This window comes from Mizuhopecten yessoensis, unplaced genomic scaffold (genome assembly GCF_002113885.1).
Source record: "Mizuhopecten yessoensis strain PY_sf001 unplaced genomic scaffold, ASM211388v2 scaffold8149, whole genome shotgun sequence".
Classification (NCBI taxonomy): domain Eukaryota; kingdom Metazoa; phylum Mollusca; class Bivalvia; order Pectinida; family Pectinidae; genus Mizuhopecten; species Mizuhopecten yessoensis.
In genome coordinates, this window is record NW_018407403.1 from 1,141,670 (window position 1) to 1,151,579 (window position 9,910).

General features: G+C 36.6%; 1 protein-coding gene across 1 annotated transcript in view; it reads right to left on the minus strand.

The window, feature by feature from the left end:
• The window catches only part of LOC110455147, an 11,067-nt gene extending 9,540 nt beyond the window's left edge, over positions 1 to 1,527 (minus strand). Inside the window, exon 1 of the mRNA XM_021505106.1 lies at positions 1,497 to 1,527. The gene's annotated coding sequence lies outside the window, so the exon portion shown is untranslated. The remainder of the gene's footprint in view (positions 1 to 1,496) is intronic.
• Between the last annotated feature and the right edge of the window lie 8,383 nt (positions 1,528 to 9,910).

Genomic DNA, 9,910 nt, shown 5'->3' on the forward strand with positions numbered 1-9,910 from the left:
AAAAAAAAAAAAAAAAAAAAAGAAGGGAGAAGGCGCACTTCAATAGAGCACGGGAGTAAAACACTTTTTTATATTACCCAGGATTTTTGTATAAGCAAGCTCTTTATTTTTCAGGCAATAATGATCCCACTCAATTAAACTAGTTGTTCTTATTTTCTTTTTAATTTTAATATCCGTGCCCTGTGTAGCGATAATATAAACAGGGATTTGAATCGTTTGATTCCTCCCTTTTAAAGCGAATTGTTAAAGTTCAGCAAGACCCTACAAATGCTGGAATCGCCCAACCCCCTAATAAGTCACATTCAGAGACTCCAATTAAACAAAGGAATTAATATATGTTATTTGACTGTATTATAGTTGTATCTATACGTTATCATAATATTTAATGTGGTATATATTAATATCAACTTGGTCATTAATAAGGCATTAAGGCTGATTTCCTCATCAATATATATCACGGGACCTTATAACATATCATTCATGACAAAAGATTCTCAATGAATTCAATTTAATTTTTTGTATTGTTTTACGGCTCATCGACAATTTGAGTTAGTAAGGGCCAAACAACGATGTAAAAATAGACATTCACAAAATATGAATATATCACAACCAGAAAAAAAGAGGCTAAAATGTGTAAAAGATGTCAAAATATATCGATAGCAAACTGATTGGTTGTAATATATATATATCATATCCTATAATATTACAGAGATTACATGAATGTAGAAGATCATGTGAAAGTAGTAAGGCCAAATAAGATCTTCCTAGGGATCAGGGTCATTCCCATGGGCCAATCCTGCCAGCATAGTTGTATGCAAATCTTCATGCTCAAGAATTGTATGTATTATTATAGGGAGGGGTCTCAAAGTTTCCCATGTTATGAACAAGGGACTAGGTTCATTTGGGGGGCATCATGAAGGCATCAGCCTGAATGCCTCATTGTTGACAACATTAATCTCGATATGATCCATTTTAAAAAGATAATGTACAGGTTAAATACAGTTCAGTTACGTATGCAAATTCCGATTTTAATTGAATCTTTGAACACGTGTGTATCAGGTGATTGAAATTCATTATGATTATAAAATCGTTTTGGGACTTTTTAGACCTTACGTTCTCTGACTTGAGCAAGGCAACTAAACCGAAACCGGGGAATTAGTAATATGTATAAAAATATTATACATTAATAGGTTATAGCTAAAATAGTTTATATTACAATGTGTTTCTTGGAAAAGAACCCATCAAATACCTGTTGAACCCATCAAAGACCTGTTACTAATACTGAAATATCTGTGTGAGCCAGGACACCTATGATACGACAGTACAGGTCAGGCCTAACCCTACTACGTGTTTGTACGACTTCTTCCAAACATTTCCTCCTTAAGAAGCTACCTGACTGTATAGTTCCCTTGGTGATGTCAATAACCATATCCGATGATGTTTACTGTGGACAATTTACATGAAGCTTAGTAAATAAGACGGATATTCTTTCTTACCTCTGTTTTGGCTACCGACCGGAAGTGGTATTTCTACTTTCGTTTCTGAGAATTCATTTAAGAGTTGCTTCCCTTGCAACACAGATTGAGCAGGCTTGGTACAAATTAAATTTATACCGAATGAATTTCAGCATCAAATATTTAACACAAACATTTATTATTCAATATATAAATAAGCCTATATAAACTCGTATTGTACGAACTATGAAATAATGTTGAAACAATAGCAAAATATATATAAAAAAAAAATAAAAGTTAAATACCTGAAAATATACAAATATTGTGTCATTTTACAATAGAAGCTGGGAGACTGAGTAGGATTGGTTTGGTTTAAATTTGTTTAACGTCCTAAGATCATTCAAGGACGTACCTCTATATGTGTTATGTAAGCATGCATGTGTGTATGCATGCCAGACACGGGGTATGTTGGTGGTGGTGTAATTGCCTCCTTGTGATAGCGCTGATCTGATGCCGACTTTATAATCTCACTGAAAAAAACTATGCAAGACATCCAGCACAGCATTCCAGCAAACCAGTTGTTGCCATTTCCATTAATGACGAATTTTCAACTCGTTACGTTCCGAAAAAATAAACATTAAAGCCAAAATGAGAGGTTTCGTTTGTTGTTTAACGTCCTCACAAGAGCCAGTCACATAAGGAGGGGTATTTCGGGAACACTGCCAGAAAGTAGACCAAAGGGAAAGAATACAAGAACGATAAGAAACGAGAAAGATCAATTTTGGTCACTGTCACCAGAGAGACAGTGAAAAGGTAGGTGGGATAAGAAAATTGAAAAGTTTAGATCCAAACATAGCCCCAGTAACAGGTCAGTTTTGATTTCGTCAACGTCCACTTAGCAAAAGACACGGAAGAAAGCCCCGATTCTGCATTACACCACACATAATCGCCTTTTACGATGACACTAAAAGGGATATAATAAGCCTACAGTGGTTACAGGAGGAAAAAACTGGTCGGTAGGGTGACCACTTACCTTTTTAACAAAAATTAGCCTGATGCATCCAAGCTGGTAACAGTAACATCCTTCCAAAAAAAAACCCCGATAATTAAAGAAAAGGCAGTATTGCAAAAGTTAAAAGCGATAATCTGGCTATGTCAAAGCACTGCGTGTTATTTTTTAGCCCAAAGTAATTTGTTGAACAATCATCAGTCTAATTATATGGGAATTATTTTGTATCGCATCTGCTTTCACAGATACACTTGTAGTGTCAACAATTGAAACCTCCAACGCATGAATGTCCGCTTATAACAGGGTGTTCTTTGAGTGCCAACATATTTGTCAACAATAGACATGTGTTGTTTTATGTAGCAATGGCAAGTCAACTTTATACAAAAAAAGGATCCAGACCCACATTTGCTGGAATCAAATTTTATTTTTATCAAACTAATTATTTTCACCCAATCCCCCCTGGGGAGGGGTACATTTTACTTTCGCTTATATTAAGAACTAACACTAAGATATCTTTTGCTTTCGTTTGTTTCGGTGGAAAATAATTTAAACCTGGTAAGAATTTCCATCCTGTGGTTGCAGTGGGATATGAAAATGAATAACTGACAGAATCCCGGGGTCTAAGGAATCCTGAGGTGATATTTTGTTTTGTTATACATCAACAAATAACATATAAAGACATATTGTGTATCATGTTTGTGCTATACGTTTTATAGACAGTTGTCTGTTAGTTTAGAAGCTAGAATAAATTAAATTTAGCGAAGACGTTATTTACTGTAGCTACTTTAAATATTTTGCTAATATCTAAACTTCTTCTCCAAAAACAGTGTTTTTACTTTTCGTTCTGATCTGGAAATCCAACAAAGTCTACCAGGCCTTTTAGTTGCAGAAATGTATTTTTTTCAAAAACTCACAAACAGTTGTAACTATTGACTAATTAAATGTTATATATGTGCGCAACAAGGCCCGTTGGGCCTTTTGTTCCTTCATTTCGGTCATTTCTGTACCTAACCATTATGGAATTATTCGTATGATACTTCATGTAAAAGTCGTACCGGACGTATGTTGAAAAACAGCAATTGAAGCTACCTTTGTGTGCAAATTTTACGTTGTTTTATGTGACAAATCTCATATTGCTAACCTATCTCTATTCACTTGCGGTAGGTGTATTGTAAACTTGCCTTTCTGACCCAGACGTGTCGCCTGTGACGTCACGTGGTTAAGGGTTAGAACAAAGCGAGATTGATCAGTTCGAACAGGCTAGTTTTACACTGATCGCCGTATAGCAAGAAAGCGCATTACTCGATTCGCGTAATATTTTCACAGATCATTTTTATTCGGGCTAACAAATAATATAGATATCTTAGGTTGTTATTTTCCTTCTTTTTTCCTGATTCCTCTTTACTGACGTGAATTCAATCCGATTTTGCTATCAATGTGTGACCAATCAGGAACCGATATCGTAAACTTTCACACTTCCGTCGAAGTACCCCACCCACATCCGGTCAGCGTAGCAGGCCAATTAGGAACCACATATGCGATACAACGGTCCTCAATTGTCGAAAGTCCACCGTAAGGAGCTGGACACAGCAGCTGTACAGCTCGCACACTATAAGATTGTCCCCGACGACGAATTCTGAGTCGTTAATTGTGTATGGCGTTTCAGGTGAATATAGGTGGCATTGAAAGCACTGTGTATCATTCAAAACTACCTGATTACCTAGGTATCTCAATTTCAACGTTCGATCTTTGTTAAAGAAGGAACGCCAGATGAGTGTTGTATATAACAACGATTCATCCGTTTTAAGTATAATATGACAGGGCGGAATGCTGTGCTGAGTGCCTTTGGCATGTTATTTCATCGAGAAAGCAGTATAAAGTCGACATTACAAGGAGCCAATACACAAACATACCCCGTATCCTCAAAACACATACACGCAAGCACACATACCCAACGCACATGGATGCACGTCCTTAATTACCTTAGCTGTTGATAGGACATTAAACAAAATAAAACCAAACCATCCTCACAAAGCATAGGGCACAAAAGCAAATCTCGAATTCTGCAATCCCCATCCTCCCATGAAATTTTCTTTCAGAATCGGCCTGTATCGCTCACCTGGTATTAATCTCACACTTGTAATCTTAAAAGTTGACTAAACTACAGCTACAGGCAGAATATCAGTGTTTGATTCATAAGAACCTATTAAAATATTTGAACATATGACGCCTGTGACGTGACATTGAATGTCGAACAAGGACATTAGGTTGAACAGAGTGTATTGTCTTCCAACCCAGCATGCTTCTGGCAAAATATCATTACCCGGGACCTTTTGGTTATACAGAACAAATTATTTAAAGATTTAAACATATATTGACCACTCTGACCTTGAATATGGGCGAAGTTCATTCTCTTGGTAGTCCTTCATCCCTGCATGTCAATGGCCAAATATCATCACCCTCGGCCTTTTGCTTATTTAAAAGAGGTCATTCAATGGTTTTAATTATATTTGACCCCTGTGACCTTGAATATATATGTCAACGTCATTCATTTGAACAAACTTGGTAGTCCTTCATCCCAGCATGTTACTGGCCAAATATCACTACCCTAGGCCTCTAGGTTATTCAGAAGAAATTGTTTAAAGGTTTTTAACATAATTGACCCCTGTGACCTTGAACATAAGGCAAGGTCATTTATTTGAATAAACTTGGTAGCCCTTCATCTCAACATGTCACTGGCCAAATCTCATCACCCTAGGCCTCTAGTTTTTTCAGAAGAAGTTGTTTAAAGATTTTAACATATTTGACCCCAGTGACCTTGACAATTGATGAATGCCATTTATTTGAACAAGCTAGGAAGCCCTTCATTTAAGCATGCTTCGGGCCAAATATCATCACCCTAGGCCTTTTGGTTACTGAGAATAAGTTGTTTAATGTAAAAAGTTGACGACGGACGGACGACGGAGGCCGGACGACGGACGCCGCACCAAGCCATTAGGTCACTTGGCCCTTCGGATTAGACCTGTTGTATCCAACTGCATGTGTATCCTAAAAGGCGTCTAATGTGAGGACTCCTTTACATTCGGGTGTTTTCTTCAGTGTCTTCTACGATCGGGACATGGAAGAGACCAAAATTGATCTGAAGCCCAAATTGCAACACTTGGGCTCTTTTTCGTTTTCCTATCTTTGATTTCTTCTTTTCTTTTCTTCCTACTTTCTGTTAAAGGTAGAGTATTTCCCTAAGTAAAAGACGACTACTTTACAAATCTGTTGTTTTTCGTGTAAAGACAAGAGAACATGGAAGGGACTAACATTAATCTGCTGCCCCCATTTCAACACCTTTCTGTCTTCTGTATCTACTGTACAATTCCTTCCGTGTCTCCCTAGACACATGCCCTCATATGACCCGGATAGTTGCGAGGACGTAAAACTCCGAACAATCTGCAAATTTATTGTCGGTCTTATTACGGTTGTTACGCTCATCTGGATGTTTTTCAGCCTTTTTAGATGTGATACTGAATATTGAAATTGAAATTATTTTCAAATTTAACAAAGATTTGTAATGATCTTTTTGCACCAAACTTAACGTTTTGGTATTTTAAGTGAATATTTACACACTATCAAACACTTCCTTCCAGAGGTCTTTTCCTTAACTAGGACTACTATAAGCATTTGCGATAATTACAAGCACAGCTGGGATTTAAAAACGTTTATTGCTGTTGATTCCCTTCTGGCCGTTCAAGCCGAAATCTTACGATTGTACAAACAGACAATTCGTGGTTTTTAGAGAAACTTGTGCTCTTCGTCAGAATTATTTACAATGACAACAAAAAGGAAAAACAATTGCAATATCAACAATTTCAGTTTTTATTCATAAAAAAGCAACAAGAGTACCGCGGGGAGGAACAATATACGCCCTCGAATGCTGTATAGTGTTATATACTTTCTTACGTTGAAATAAGATCTGCATCATTCTAAGAGTGGTTAGCTGACATGTTATAAAAAATGTAGGAGAAAATCTCCAGACAAAAAAACAAATACTGAAATGAACAAAGGGCAATAACTTTTGCAAAATTCGTCGAATCAAAAGTATTTTTAGGGAGACACAACTTCATATCATGATGATAATGTATACCAAGTTTCAAAGATATCCGTTGAAGAATGTAGGAGGAGATTGCCGGACCAACAAAAGTTTACGCCTGACGGACGGACGGACAAACCCATACCATAATACTCCCGTCAAATTTGACGGGCATATAAAAAGTACTCAGTTTCTTTCAGTTAAAACTAAGATTAAGAAAAGGAATGGTACCATCATGTACTTGTACTTGTTAGATCTTCGTCGTGAAAGTAATAAAATCAGAAGATGTATGGGGTATCTTCATATGTTGTATTATACGACCTATTCCGTTGTTTTACTTTTAAAGTTTCACGTAGTATTTCTACCTCTCAACCGAGGTTATATTACTCAAATACTTTATCATTCTATTGACAAGATTGATATTTCATATAAGAATGCTTCTTAACATATCACTAGCCTATGTGAAACCTCACTATCGGAGGACAAACAACTCAATCAGCCAATCAGCAATTGTTTCATACGATTGTAATCCGTACTTTAAATGTGTTCGATGTAAACACGTGGCCTCTGAGTAATTTGAAATGGTTAGATATTGACATGTTTTGTATTGAATAAAATCTAGATATTTCATTTTGGAAAAAATGGAAAGTTTTAGTTGATTTTAATATGTGATGGCAGATTTATGTCGGGTCAAAAGTTCGGGGGGTTTCCCGTCCCGCTTCACCTGTTTCGATTGTGAACTTCCTGTTGACAAAAGCAGATGCCTGAATCGCTCTTATATGCCACTAAACCTACCCAAAAATGCCTTTTGAAGTTTTTGTCAGGTATGTAACAATAATCTAGAAGTTGTGAGTGTTGAACTTCGAATATTAACGCTATTAGCTAAAAAGCTTAGTTATAACATCCAGTAAATTCTTTAGATGTGCGAGTCCTTTAAACGGCGGCCGGTTTAGTGGAATATTTTGAATGGTCAAATTTGTGTTATGAAGATAGTAAGCCAGATTGGTGATTGCTGAATAAACGAGGCTCCACAAAGTTATTATAATTATCAATGCTCAACGTCCCATCAACACAGGATAGATCATTAGGGCCAACAAATGGTCGACAAAAATAAATGCTAAATCAAAATTTAGAAGGGGTGAAAAGCATAAAGAGCAACGAAGGAGAAAATAAAAAGGACAGAAACAAAATCTACACTATATGCATGACCCGAAGGCGGACACCTGTAAACCAACCCCAAGGAAGGAATGCACAACAGTGCAAACCTAGCATTTGCGTCCCGGCCAAAGGACGGTGCTAGCGCGCTTGGTCTGACCTCTACCTTTCAACCTGTCTGGCTTGGGTGAGCCTACCAGGAGCACAAAGCCCCAACTAGCATAGCTTTCCAGGTCATTGAGGTACTCAATCCCCTCACAATGGAAAGGAGCAGCGATTAGGGCTCAACAAAGAATGTGATAATTAAAAAAATACATTGAATGATTCATACACAATATTCTCAATTATTAAAATCCTTTTTTTGTACATAACAACACACTAAAAATAAATACTAACAACAAACTGTTAGAACAAATAAATACACTCAGTAATGATACATGCACAATATTCTCAATTCTCGATCCCGACAACCTTCTTTTGTACATATAAAACATACTAACAATAAATCATACTGAATACACAATCAACAAAAATAAATACATTCAGTATCAGATAAAATTTGATGTTCGGACAGCAAAATTTAGAAGGTGTGAAAAAGAAGAAAAAACAAAGAGGAAAAAAGGACAGAAACAAAATCAACACTATGTACATAGCCCAAAGGCGGACACATGTAATCCAAACCCCAAGGAAAGAATGCACAACGGTGCAAACCTAGCATTTGCGTCCCGTCCAAAGGACGGTGCTGCTTGGTCGGATCTCTGCCTTTCAACCTGTCTGGCTTGGTGACCCTACCAGGAGCATAAAGCCCCAACCAGCATAGCTATCCATGTCATTAAGGTACTCAATCCCCCTACCACGCAAATAATGTGATAATTAAAAAATACACTGAATGATTCACACACAATATTCTCAATTATTAAAATCCCAACACCCTTCTTTTGTATATAAAAACATACTAAACATAAATAATACTAACAACAAACTATTAGAACAAATAAATACATTCAATAATGATACATTCACAATACTCTCAATTATTAAAATCCCAACAACTTTCTTTTGTACATATAAAACATACTTACAACAAATCATACTGAATACACAATCAACAAAAATAAATACATTCAGTATCAGATAAAATTTGATGTTCGGGCAGCAATTTTGAAGAAGAAAATCCGAGATCCGCTTATTTTCGGCAATATGTTACTATTTACAAAGACTTATAGACTCAACGATTCCATTCTTTCCTTAAAAAAGTAAAGATGAACCAGCCATTGAACTGAATTGTGTGATAAATTAATTCACGTTATAACGTGATGACACGATGGTAAAACTGTAAGAATATAGCAAGGTTGAGCTACATTTCCCTTGGTAGGAAAAGTTATCAATAAACACACCTGTCAAGGGAGGGAGAACAGCGATACTAGTATAATGTTACCGGGTAGGATAGTCTGTCTGGTGCTTTCGGTATGGTATTTCAGTAACATCTGACATGTTAGCCCACCGTCTGATAAAAGTCAATCACCCTGCGTCCGTGGTCCGTCTGTCCGTTTGTCCGCCCGTCCGTAAACAATTATTGTTAGTGTTATTTCTCAGAAAGTAGTCAAGGGATCTTTCTGAAATTTCTCATGGTGTTCCCATCTGATCAAACAAAGATGACTGACAAGGAGCCATCTTGAATTTGAGAGTTAAAGTTTGTTACGCTATTTCTCAGAAAGTACTGGAGGGATCATTCTCAAATTGCACATGGAGGTTCTTCATGGTCCTTAGTCACGCAAATGAAATTATGAAGGGAAAACTAAGATGATCGATAGACAGCCATCTTTAATTTTGACTATTTCTATAGTATTATTAGCACTATTTCTCAGAACGTACAAAGGTGTCTTTCTCAAATTTCACATGACTGTTCCAATGGTTCCTAGTTACGCATTTATAATTCTGATAGGAAAACCAAGATGGCCGGCAGTTGGCAATATTGAATTTGGAGTAAAAGATTGTTCGTGCTATATTGCTCAGAATATGCTGGACGGATCTTTCTTAAATTTTATAAAATGATTCTTCTTCTTGGTTCTTTGTTTTGCATATGATTTTATTCGAATGATCCGAAAATTATTTTTGCTGACAGGCGGCCATCTTATTACAGTTTACATTTGTTGTCGCTATTTCTCCGAAAGTACTGAAGGAATATTTCTCAAATTAGACCGTCCTTAA